At 41.8% G+C, this 13,639-nt stretch overlaps 1 protein-coding gene across 10 annotated transcripts in view; it reads right to left on the bottom strand.

Annotated features, from left to right (window-relative positions):
- The window catches only part of LOC105469966 (calsyntenin 2), a 643,989-nt gene that overhangs the window by 507,122 nt on the left and 123,228 nt on the right, over positions 1–13,639 (bottom strand). Inside the window, exons 3-4 of one of the 10 annotated variants that reach the window (XM_071091018.1) lie at positions 2,107–2,241; positions 735–965 (exon numbers count right to left, since the gene is read on the bottom strand). The exons of 8 other annotated variants lie outside the window; for them this stretch is intronic. The gene's annotated coding sequence lies outside the window, so the exon portion shown is untranslated. The remainder of the gene's footprint in view (positions 1–734; positions 966–2,106; positions 2,242–13,639) is intronic. One more of the 10 variants, XM_071091019.1, reaches the window with a different exon arrangement.

Raw genomic sequence — 13,639 nt, 5'->3', positions numbered from 1 at the left:
CTTCCTCGACCACCAGAAAACCAAGTCTGTTTTTCACAGGGGCAGGGCAGAGTGGACTGAGTTCAGAACTTTTCAGGCAAGTTCACAGGACCATAAATCACAGAAATGGAAAACAGGAGCAAGAAATAAAACCCCTGGCTTCTCAAGAACTGCCAGCCACATTCTTTTGGCTGTAAATAACCACAGTTAAGCCAAGTACCCTTTGCACTTCTCAGCAGGGAAGTGCTTGAAAACATCTGATATAAGGATTTTAAATGCTCTCTGCCAACATCTATTTAACACCCAGAGCTAAGTGTCCAGTGCTTTAAGAAGAGCTCTGGTGTACTTGCCCCACCCTCGCCAGTGCTCTAGGAGGCTGAGCACATCCTTGGTCCACTGGGAGAGGTTTTGCAGGAATGGATGTCTGCATCGCACCATGAATGAGCATCAGGCGGTCAATTGGGCCTGTCAGAGGAATATGTGTGGCCTGTGCCAAGGGCCCCGTTGTCCACAGTGCCAGCTTGGCTCTCACCATTCTTCAAGTCCCAAATCAGTAAGCTGGTGATGCAGTGGCTGAACCCAAATTCAAACCTACATTGTCTTAGTTCCAAAGCTCTGGCATATTTTCAGTGGGTATCCACACAACATAACCAGAAAATACATCAGGGGGTTGGGGGGGGGGGAGGTAAATGTGGCTGTGTTTTTGGAGTTGGGATGATCTCTCTCTCTCCTTCTTTCTTCCCACTCCTCCATACCTTTACAATTTCACGTTACAGAATAGTCTTGTAGTCAGGAACTCAGACTTGTCAATACTGCATTTTCACTTTGATGATATCTCATAAAAAAAAATGACTGAAAAGCAATGTTTTGGATCATCTGGGTGGCCATCTTTTATGAAGAACAGCCCAAAGTTCCAGTGCCACCATTCATGTTTGTGTTTACCAGGAGAGTTGCTGCAAATTAAGACTGAATGACATCATGGCCATCTGTGGAGATAAAGATTTCAGAGTAATTTGAAAAGAGAAAAGTGAGGAGATAAATTGAGTCCTCTGGGTAGAATAAGCAAGAAGTGGAACTCAAACAACCTCCATAGCAGTCTGTGCCTTGGTAACACGCCTCAGTTCATTAGCAGTAAGGATGGCAGTAAGTACTCCAGGAAAAATGTTTCTGTTCTCAATTCCAGGGATAATTAGATAAAATACTATTTAACACACATTTCAATAAGCCACAATGCTACCCTTATCTTCAAATAAACCGAGTAGCTTCATGGAATTACCAGTGACAGCTCATTAAAACCGGCTTTGGAGATTTTGATTAATCATGGATCTGAATATCTTGAACTAACAAAGAAAGCCTCGATGTATTAATACAATTTTGAAGCTTATTTTTGTAAACAGGCATTCCCTTCATTAGTATTATTAGACTAAAAGGATAGATGTTACATATAAATTGAATCTGTGTCTACACAACTGCACTGTTAACACAGCATCAACACTTTAAACAGAACACAACACACATCTGATAAAATTAATATTGTTAATTTGATTTATAGAATATAAGAACTATACGGCTATGAGATTTATACTTAGTTTAATAGTTGCACATATTAGAGAAATGACAGAATAAAAATCATTAGATTCAACATAAGGATTTCTGAGAATTCCTTTTTCTTTCAAATGGAATTGATTCATTACTCAGGTTTCAGCAACATTGACATAATGAAACCCTACTGTTGGATATTTAGGTTGCTTTCTGGTTTTTTTTTTTTTTAGAAATATAAAAAATGTGCAATTAATCTTTTTTCCAAGTATCTTTGTTGTGTTTGAGCAAACCTATAGGATAAATTTCTAAACACGGCAATGCTGGGTCAAACTGTAGAAGAAAGTATGATGCTCATAAATGCTGTTAAAATTACCCTCTAACAAGATTGCAATTATTCTTTCAAACTATGCATGGGAAATGTCTATTTCAACATACCCTTGACATTTTTTGAATCTTTGCCAATCTGCTAATCTGACAGGTAAAGATATATCATAGTTGTTTTCACTTACATTTCTCTAATCAAAAGAAGGTTGAGTATTTTTTCATGTTTGGTGTTTTTCATTTTTTATTGAGTATATGGATTACCTATTGATGCTCTTTACTGATTTTCTATTGGATTGTTTCTTGATTTTCTCATTTGTTAGTCATCTTTGCATACCATTTCTTTATCTTTCATGTGGGGAATACTCGGTCTTGTTTTTCATGTCTCTGTTGGCTTCCCTAAAGTAAAATTATTGAATAGGATTAATTTTTTTAAAATAAAATACGTCAACCCTCCTTTTCTGTAGCCTTTTTATGATTTTACTATTATTAACTATTGTACCCATGTAGAATTTCTTTTCTAGAAAGCATGAGGAAGGTATTGTAATGTCTTTTCCTTTTTCCAGATATCAACATAGTTTAGTATTGAATAATCCATCTTTTTCTGCTCATTTGAAATGTCAAGTTAGCATATACTAGATGTAAGTTCTCCCAATATTTGTACCTATTTCTGCACTTTTCTGTTGCATTGAACTATTTATCTATTCCTGTGCCAGTAAGTAGTGTGTATTTATAAAACATTTGACATTCGATAAGGCTAGTCTTGTCATGTCAATCTTCTTTTATAATGTTTTCACATGTCTTCTCATGGGCTTAATTTTCTGGATCAGAAATCTGCAAACTTTTTCTTAAAGGGATAGATAGTAAATAATTTAGACTTTCGTGACCCATTCAGTCTCTGTAGTAACTACTCAACTCTGCCTTTGTAGCTGGAAAACAGCCACAGACCATTCATAACCAAATGATAGTGGCTGTGTTCTAATAAAACTTTATTTACAAAAACAGCAGTGGGCTGGATTTGGGCAAGCCACAGACTGCCAACCCCTCTTCTGAATGAGCCATAGTATCATTTTGGAAACTCTTCTCACCAAAAAAACCAAACCATTTTGGGCTATTGTTTGGGATTGCTTACAATGTAATAGTTAATAGCTTGGAAATTAACATTTTTAAGTATCAAATCTTACCATCCAAAAAATACACTCTTTCTATTTAGTCATAGCTTTGATTTTGTTCCTCAATAAGATTTTGAAGTTTTCTCCTATAGCTCCTGAACATTTCTTGTTAAGCTTAGTGTATTTTGTCTGTTTTTACATTTGTTTATTATTGCATATGAAATTGTTTGTTCCCATTGATTTTTGTTCAAGATGCATAACCTACTAGTTTAATGCAAGGCTTATAATGAGGTCCATAGACCTCCATGAGGTTGATGGAGAAATCCTATGGGAGTTATATACCTCCTGAAATTATATGCAACATTTGTGAAAAAGTATATTTTTCTAGGAAGAGAGTCTACATCTTTCACCAGAATTTCAAGATCATCATTCATTCTTCTGCACCAAATATGAGATCTCTGACTTAAGATAAGTAAAGGCAAGGACGCTGTTATCTAAATGGAATCTGGCATCTAAACGGAATCCAAATATAGGTGACCAGAAATATGCTGACAGCAGGGCCAAAGATAGCGAGAGCCACTGACCTGCTCAGGCTATCCGAGAGTAGGTGTGATGGTCAGGTTTATGGAGCACTTTCCCACTGTCTTCCATGCAGGCAGTGCTACCTGAAGCCTAAAGCATTCCAGAAGGTCTGAGGCCATCAATCTTCCTCTCAAACAACTTTCCCTGACTTTCAGGCTGAGGTGCCTTCTCACTTCCTTCCCATATAGCCTTGTTCTAACTGCTTACTGAGATCATGGATTGTCTGATTCCAGCATTCCCAACTGCACCCTAATCTCCTGCCAGGGCCCCCTGCTGACCTTCTATCAACCCCGTAGTCCTAGCCTCATGGAGAGAAGCAGCATGGGATGGAGGAAGAACACAGACTTCAGAGTCTAGCTAAATCAAGTTTAAATCTTGCCTTTGCCGACATGTGCTATAAGGGAAGATGTGAACTTCTCTGACCTCAACTTTCTCATAGTAAAAGGGCAACATGAATACCATGACCATAGGGATTAACGGAGACAAAGCATAAAAGCTGAAATCCACTCTTAGGATACGGAGCTTGTCATTCAGGCATGGAAGGGTCATAACTTACTTCTTATACAATCAACTAGCACCAACCAGCCTCCATCACTGCCCATGAAGCCCATGGAATATTGTGTACTCTCCCTTCCCACTAGTTGTGGTCTGCTTTCTGCAGGGGTCTCAGCATCTCAATACGAGAGGTCTATCCAGGCCCTGCCGTTGATCTGGTGTCTTGGTGTCATGCTGTACCCAGGATGCCCCTGATAGCCAAGTTAACATGGGGTACTTAGTATAATTTCTGGCAGCCACTGACCCCAGACCAAACCCACCAAAGGTGAGAGGCTTGTTTTGCTGTATACAGAGAGGGAAGGTTATGCCCTCACATTACAAAGAGCTGGTCTGAACTGAGAATGAGGCTAGGATAATTCTGAAATCCAGAATTAGATCTCAGGCAAGACTTAAATTTAATTTTCCTCTTGGAAAAGGAAGACTCTCACTGACATTTCCCAAGCCTTAGCTTTCTTGTCTGTAAAATGTAGACAAAAATAAGGGCAGCGAAATGTTACTGAATACCTACTATGTGGCAGGAGAAAATTCATCCCCAAAATCCTATGAGAGAGATTCTATTATTACCAAAGAGCACAGAGTGGTTAAGTCATATGATTGAAGTGACAAAAATGAAATCTGAACCAGACAGTGTGATGTTAGAACCTAGGCTCTTAATCACTATCACTTACATATCTGTCCCATGCAGTGCTTTAAATAATATACAATTCATAAATTTCTACCGCTGTGTCCATGGTAGATATTTAATGAATGATAGTTTCCCATTCTTGAAGTAGAAATTGGTCTTCTTATTAGGAATTGGCCTCCCGCCAACTGGTCATCACATCAGGAATTGGCCATATTTTCAGACACTGGCCACTCCATCAGAAACTGAACACTCTATCAGGAATTGGTCATCTTGTCAGGATGATTCTAAAAGGCAATGTTCCAGCTGATGCCTGCCTAGGAATCAAACTGTCACAAGGTGGGCTTGAATTCAACAGACATTGTTCTTTAGCGGAAAAAGAAAACACATTACTACTGAATGCATCTCAAATCCAAGTACCCAGGGATTCTTTCAAGTCCATTGGCATGGAAAGAAGAAGGCAAAGGCATGGGTTTGAGTCCATCTGGAGTACGAGGGTAATCTACCAAGTGCCAAGAACCTCCAGGTATCAGTTTCTCTGGGTCTTATAAGAACTCTAAAAGGGTTCATTGAGTCTACTTGTAGATAAAGATTCTAAGGCCCAAAGAGGATTAAATGAATTGTCTAGATTTATGGAGCTTATAAGTGGTAGACCTGGGATTATGAAACAGTGGCTCCAGGCCCTTTCTATCAAATTTCAGTGTCATCTCCAACCTGGCTGTAATGTATCCCCAGAGAAAGAGTGGCCTATGCCCAGGGAAAACTCTGCCTCCTTCAAAACTGAACCAAATCTGGCTCTGCCCGGGAGCAGCCCTTTTGCTGCCTTTTAAACCATTTTCCAAGGAGTATTTGGATTTAACTATCTGCCACTGCCCCCGGGCTTGGGAGTCCTAAAAGAACAGAGTCGTGTCCCTAGTGCCCAATATACAGCCTGGAATGGAGACACAGAAGTCTCACACAAGCAGTGCCAAGATTCTACCAACATTTCTGACAATAGACAGCATTTTCCTGTCAACCAGAGAGACAGTAACCTAATGCACATTACTACTTTTTTTTTAGTCCTTTTTAGGAAGGCAGCAGGATGAGGTAAGAAGACTGCTTATTTTAAGAATCCCATTACTGAAAGTCAATGAGGCAAAAATATCAGCATCAAAATGATAGAAGCAGCCCTGACTGTCCCAGGAAACATCCCTTCCTAAAATGACCACTCACAGGGGAGCCCTTGTGATCAGAAAGGGTGACAGCATCTGTGATCCAGGCACTTAATCTTCAGCAACATACAGATTTATATCCTGACATCATCTCTTCGAATGTGGGATCTCTGGGAAATCGTGGAACCTTTCTGAGACTCCACCTTCTCCTCTCTAAAATGGGCATAATGCCCACTTGAATGGACCTTCTCAAGATTTAAATAAGAGCATTTATGTAACAATGTAACAGCCTTTGTGCCAAGTAGGTTCCTGGTATGATGGTTCCCTCCTCAGAGCTGCAGGGGCAATACTGGCATAGAATGGCAGAGACCATGGGGAAATTTCATCTGGGGAAACAGATGAAAGCTGTAAATCACCCCATCAATGGAACTGGAGGCCTGAACACGAGTTTTACAGTTTCAGAGAATGATAGCAATAACTGTTATTTTTGTTTTTAAATTGAGAAAGATAAGAAACTAAATGCTGTTCAGCCCCAAGCATGTGCTAGCTACTCTGCTTGGAGCTCTACACTCATGATCTTTAGCATGGCCCTGCCAAGTAGGTCCCAGGGTCGCCAGTCTAGTGAGGAGGACACTGAGGCCCAGAGAGCTTGTATACTGTCACCACATTCCCCTTTGAGTGAATAAGACTTCTTCCTTGGTACCCCACGTCACCTCGTATAATCCATCATGAGATCACACACACTGGATGTTGGGGAAAGGGTCAGGGATCAAACCTCTTCTTTGAGATTGATGAAATCCACTTATGTCATCTCTTGCTCTGATTAAAATACACCAATGATAAATTACTAAACTCCTTAACATGGAGATGTGAGTGACAGAAGTGCCACAGACAAGTGGTCCAGGGAGATTACAGCAAAGAACAAGAACAAGAATAGTGATGCACAGCTACCTCTTTGCCATAATTTTCTGACTCCTAAGTGTCTGTGAGTGTCTGTGAGGGAAGGGCAATGCATCTGATGAATTAGAAGAGGATCTGGAGGTCATAGCGGTCAAAGATGTATGTAAACCAACAACCTATTGCTTTCGCTTAATATATCAGGAGCCTAAGTAGAGTCCCCCCACCCAAGGTAGCAGAACTGTAAAATGGATAGAGTGTCTTGACATGCCCCAGCCTCTCCTGTTTGGGCACATTCCTTTCTCACAGAAGCACTCCTGTAAAAAAGGTTTGGTACTTTCAGCCCTAATCCTCTTCCTTTCTAGAGCTTCTCTCAGGCGACTATCTCCTAAAAATCAGTCACACTTTAATGTTAATATCAAACCACTTGTCTTCTCTCACAGGGTCATTGGCTACCTAAGCCTCTCCTCTAATTCTGGAGCAAAGGGTTTGGCACCGATAAATAGAATTTCAGGCACCAGGTAGAGATTGGAGAAAGCCTTGAAGAAACACCATAGTGGAGGCTATGTGCTTCCCTATAAGAGGTAGGAAGTAGGAGGCTGCTCGGCAGCTCACAGTGGGCCTGCAGACAGACAGGCTGCTGGGGGCTCCACAGACACTGAGAAGCACAGAATGAGACATGCACAGAATATTCTGTCTGCATTTATGCCTGTCTGAATTATAGTAGGATGGAGGAGTAGAAGTATCAAAGGTCTTAGAATCAAGGTGCAAAGCTCATCTCTGTCACTTGCTAGCTGAAAAACCACTGGCAAATTATTTGATTGCATAAAGCTTCAGTTACCAATTCTGCTGAATGGGATAATAATATCTGCCCATCAATCAGTGGTGGTGAATGTTATATGGGGTAGTGAATGCAAAATGGGTGGCAAATCATGAAAACATGACAACCATTAGTTCCCTTCTCTCTCTACCATGGTTGGGCAGATCATATTAAATTAATCCTTCCATGGGATTGTAAAAGTAGCCCATTGAGGCTTAATATTTCCATCTAGAATTGTATTACTTATTGAATCAGGTGCCCTTCACTCCCAAGGCTGTATTCGCCAACAGCATCCTTTAAACAAATGAAGTAAAGCATACGATGCATTTAATAGTTCTAGGGAAGTGGGCCTTTAAAATCCCCACATCTTCTGACCTTTCTGATCCAGTTAAGGCTAGGTGTTGACCTACAGAGAAAGGTGAATTTGCTTTCCAGGGCAACTCTCTCTGCTCCCAGTGCTCCTGGCTTCTCCTCTCAGGATAACACATTCAAGTCCATAGGAAGTACCTGAAGTTGTGAAGTTTTCAACACAATAGCTTCGTATAAATCAGCTTCCTGACCAAGATAAGGATAGTTCTTCTCCTCAAGTTACTGTTAAAATTGCATTTGTACAAGTGCTCAAAACTTCTAAAACCCTTTCCCATTGACAGTCAAACTCAGCAGTGAGTAAGTGGTAAAGGGCTATCTCCCTAGATGACTGTGAAGGTGAAACACAGGGCCCAGAAGGCTGGGCCTGAGCCTCAAAGACAGGACACTGTGGATTGGTCTCCAAACCCAATCATCCCAGACCTTCGGCTCACCTGGCCTCACCTCCCACACACCTGCCCTTGCAGGTAAAGTCAGGTGAAGACCACCTGCTCATTGTCTGGCCCCATCCCTTTGCCTGCTCCTGTAAAACACTAAGTCTGTTTTTATTCTTCTCTGAAACTCATTTCTCTTCTTTTGGACAATTCATTAAACATCATTTTAAATTTCTTCCATGGTTGTTAGCCAAGTTCACTTTTTGAACCAAATCTGATAATGCATACTTTCTCAGAATGTCATACGTTTCAGAGATTTTCCAATATCTTAGCTGAAAACCATATGTATTATCTTCTTGTAATTTGACTTAATCTATTCTATATCCATGGTTATATTCCCTTTTTCATCTTTAATCTTTGTGCTTTATTTCTTATTTTCTCAATTATATCTACAAAAAGAATGTCCAGTGTCTTGGTTTCTCTAAAGAATAAGCTTTTAGATTCACTTATAAATTCTAATGTTATTCTCTTTTCTAATACATTAATTTCTACTTATACTTATGGCTTATTCCTTCTTAATTTCCTCAGATGTATCTTTTTTAACTTCTTGTGTTGGATGCTTTCATTCTTTCTCATTGATTAAGAAGGTATTTATGGCTATGGGTTTGCTTCTAAGTACAGCTTTGGTCACATCCCATAAGTTCTGGTTGTTCCAGTAATAGCTGATCATTGTGGTTTTGATTTTCATTTGTACCCAAAAGTTATTTAAGAAAGCTATGCTTCTTTTTTTCCATGTGATTGGGTTTTTTTTTTGCTTTGATTTTAACTATAAGTGCTAAAACATGATTCTCCATAGGCAGGAAAGACATTCTACTCCACTTTTTTAAGAACCTGAAGCACGATGAAGTTAAGCGGCTAGCCTAAAACTTTAGTGATAATTAGCAATGAAACCAGAAAAAGGAAAATGAGATCAAAATCTTTTGTGTAAGTAGACGCTCCCTACGATCCTTCTTCAGCAAAAGGGATTGCCTAACTGTTGGTGGCCTGTCTTAGGTCTGAGGAGGGAAGTGATTTGGATGTTTTAGAAGTGTTTTTAGCAGCTGGAAGCCATGCTTATAATGGAGTGGGCAGGCCCTCCTTCAGTCAGACTGAGAGGCAGCTCCCCAGAGTGCTCTGCTACCTGTTCACACTCGCTCACTGGGCAGGTATAAGGTAGTCAATGGTTACTGCTCCATCTTTCAGACCAGATCCAGAGCAGCAGAAGCAAAGGCCCTGGCAGAGGCTTCTGGAATTGAACGCAAGCACTCCAGCTGCAAGAACAGCACCCAGGGGTCACTGTTAGACTTGTCTAGAGAGGGTCAAATGGCCATGCTGTTCTGGGTGTGATACTCCATAACTGAGTTCTTTAATCCTATGAAGTAGTTATTAGTCCCCTTCACAGATAAATCAAGTGAGGCTCAGAAAGATGAAGAAACCTCCTCCAGGTCAGGGCTCAAGGTGCAAGATGGCCCCTCCTACAAAAGGGTGGCAAGATACTGGAGGAGGATATAGTAGGGATTTAGACACTCCTATTTCAGAGGAGGCATTGGAAGGGGTTGTTTAATGAGGGACTGGTGAGGTTCTGCCAGGGTTTTAAACTATCACTTACATATTTAACTTTTAAAAGATTTATTTTCCACACTCTGTCCACATGCACTTCTTGTACTCCCCCAAGGTAAGGGTGACTTTATCTGCCTCACAGTGTGACTGTGAGCCCTGGAGACTGTGATGCATATGAAAGCTCTGCATGTGGCGGGTGCTCAGTTAGCATGGATGTGGGGTGAAGAAGGCAGGAGCTTTACTCCTCTTCCCTTTTATCATTTTGGTTCTAGCTGGGAGATGGCAGCCTACCTCTTGCAAAAGCAGACACCACTCAAGTGCCAGGGCTGGGAAAAAGCCCAGCAATACCATCTAGTCCAGGGTTCACTACTGGAGTTCCTGGGTAGAATTCAGGGGGGTCCATTTAGGTGGGAAACACTTTATCCTCACTAGTCTCATAGCAATATAGAATGTCCTTCATTATACATGTAGGTAACAGACCACAGCTGTCCTAGCTGTGGATCTAGGACATTGTGACCAACAGAAATCACTGGTGTTTATGTGACATAGTTGCCCCAGACATCTCAAAATGTCATTTACATTAATCACTACTTCAGAATTAGATCAGGTACTAAACCCATAATTAGATCTTGTTGCTTAATGTGTGAAGTAAGCATATGTATCTCAAGATCATGATTTGTAATATTTTGATAACTCTACTTCAATATAATTAGCTTATTTTATAATCAAATGTATTATATTTTGCTGATAAGAATCTTTATTCTGAGATAAGGTGCATAGGGGCTTCATCAGACTGCTACAGAGACCCCTCACATAAAAACCAGGGTGTTTAAGAACCCTGGTTCAGACATGGAAATGGGCCCAGAGAAGGGATGTGATTCACTCAAGGTCACCCAGCAGAGTTGGGACAAGAACCCAAGTTTTCCCAACCTACTAGCATCCCATGACCTTACAAAAAGTGGGGAAACACAGGGGTACACTAGTCACATAATGAGTCATGGCAGCTCTGGGAGCAGGGTTTTGGCTCAGCCAGGGCAGGGCAAGGAAAAGGAAAATAAAAAGCTGTCTATGCAGTCTGCAGCCCTGCTTGCTCAGCCAGGGAGCTGGTTACAAATATTTATTACTTGTTTTGCTGAAGTCTCCTCACATGGAACTGGGTAATAGATTAAATGATTCTTCAGTAGCCACATGAAAGGGTGGGGAGGCTTGATTTCTCTTTGCACTTAAAACCCACATCACGCACATGTGTTCTTCATAATTGTATCTGAGCAGCTCAGAGAGATAATAGAATACCTCAATATAATATCTCATGAGGGTAGGCATGCCTGCCCGTAGAATAGGGACCCCTCAATGTGGAGTACGGTTTTCCTGCTATCTGAGACTTGCTGAGATCAAAAACTTGGAATGAGAAAGAGGTGCTCCTCAGAGGAGCATGTTCACATGTTTAGGGAGGACTGACATCATCATGACCAGTAGTTTGCAAACTGAGTACCTGGGACTCCAAGGCATGCACCCACCACTCTCCTGGCCTTCCCTGCATACCTGATGCATTTCATTCATGCTGAGCTTTCACCTGAAATTCCTTCTCTACAGTGGTTCACCACTACCACTATTAATATTAATAATAACTATAATAATAATTGGTTAGCAAGTCCTACAGCGTGCAGACTGTTGGCAGACAGGAGCTTTCAGTCTATAAGAGGAAGCTTCTCCAAAAACAGCCATTTTAAATACCGTGTGACCAGTGTCAGGAGAAGCGAGCACAGGTTTCTGTAGCACCTAAAGAACTGACCTTTTAGCTAACTCTTGAAGAAGTGTGGAAGTAAAAAGAGTTCCAAGCATAGAAAACAGCACATGCAAAGGCATGATGACAAGAAACAGCATGATCCTTTCAGGCCATGGCAAGACTTTCCATCTGCCTTGGCACAGAATGCAACTGTGTCCTGCCCTGGGTAAGCTGCAACAATGTAGGTGGAATTTCTCAGAAAGGCAAAGTTATCTTTGGTTTAGAGCCTGGAAGGAGTTATGATAGGAAAGTAACTCCTATCATATTCTTAGAGGGGGCTGCAGCCCAGAGGAGAGTGGTGCGGGGGACTTCCACCTCCAACTATAGGAGAGCAACTGCCCTAAACCTGGAAAGAAGCAGGGCTGGTGGGGTGAAGTATAAGTCAGCTTCCTGTGTGCAATCCACAGCCATGAGGTCTCCTAGGGCAACCTGGAGAGATCCTCTTCCTAGAAAGTCAGGGATGTAAGAAAGGGGTGGGCAAATTGAGACTGCAGTACTGCACTGTTTGATTTAGCTTTTCTTCTCATTTACACAATGTTATAGAGCATGGGGTCTAAATGGACTTATGTTAGCAACGAACTAATGTTCCAGATGAAGGAAATGTGTCCATTCACATCCATTTATCTGCCTGCCCTTTAATTCCTCTCCCCTGAGGGTTTACCTACCACATTGGTTGCAAAATAGAAGTTGATTCGGAAAAGCTCACTTTGAGAAAATGACCAACATTAGTATTTCCATGTGAATTGAGAAAACTGAAATATTTGCAGATTAGGAGAAATCAGAAAAGCCTCAAGGAATCTTGCCTTCTGGCCCCCAGGCTGAGTAAGTAGTATCTTCTCTTATGTCCCTCTGCTCAGGGCTTCCCTCTGCCAGTGCTCTGATCCTATGTCTGGTCCTAATCATTAACTCCTCTGTCTCCCTCTCCAGGTTGCTAACTCATTGAAGGCAGAAATTCATCCTTCTCCGGATTTGCTTGGCTTGGCACAAGATCTGACCCTAAGAGATGCTCAGGAAATGATGAATGAATAAAAGAAATAGCACACCCATGAAAATCAGATCCTGAACTCAGTATCTATGTGTACAAAGCCCAAAAGTGTCCCTGTGTTGCCCACCACTGTGGTTAACACCAGTTACCCATCAGGTCAACTGCAGGCCTTGTCACTCTGGATGCCACATCAGGCAGCCCTGTTGGTGATGGGCCCAGACATTGCAGGACTGGCTCTAACAGTCAGAAGTGAAGCACCTCCCCTGAACCAGGTATCCACTGGGCTCTGATGACAGTCATTCATCAGCCCTCCTATTGCCAAGGGCCAGGTCACTCAGACAGCCAGGAAGTGTCAGAGCTGGGGCTACCCCTGAGGACCAGGGATTTCCTGGAATCTACACATTTCACTTACCTGGGAAAGTCAAGCCCGCCCTTACCCTTGTAGAGTTCATTTCCAAGAGGACTTTGGGGATCATATTAAAGCAGCTCCTTGTCAAGCCATCAAGTGGCAGTGAGGCAGCTATGGGAAGAGTCATAGGCAGTCTTCCTCCCATGACCCCCAGCCCCTACTTCATGAGCTTTCTTCCTTACTGATGTCACACCAACACTCACCACCAAGTTTACTCTACTACCATCTGGAGAACCAGTCTTTCAGCTTTCACAACAGTACATATTCTCTCAGGGCCAGGCTATAAGAACAAAGGCATAACAATGCAAGTAAATGATGGCAAACTTTGTTTGTTTGTTTGTTTGTTTTTATGAGACGGAGTCTCGCTCTTTCGCCCAGGCTGGAGTGCAGTGGTGCGATCTCAGCTTACTGAAAGCTCTGCCTCCCGGGTTCCCGCCATTCTCCTGCCTCAGCCTCCCGAGTAGCTGGGACTTACAGGCACCTGCCACCATGCCCAGCTAATTTTTTGTATTTTTAGTATAGACGGGGCTTCACCTTGT

This window comes from Macaca nemestrina, chromosome 2 (assembly GCF_043159975.1).
Source record: "Macaca nemestrina isolate mMacNem1 chromosome 2, mMacNem.hap1, whole genome shotgun sequence".
Taxonomy (NCBI): Eukaryota; Metazoa; Chordata; class Mammalia; order Primates; family Cercopithecidae; genus Macaca; species Macaca nemestrina.
The sequence above is the reverse complement of the archived record's forward strand: the minus strand, read 5'-3'. Positions and strand labels throughout refer to the sequence as shown.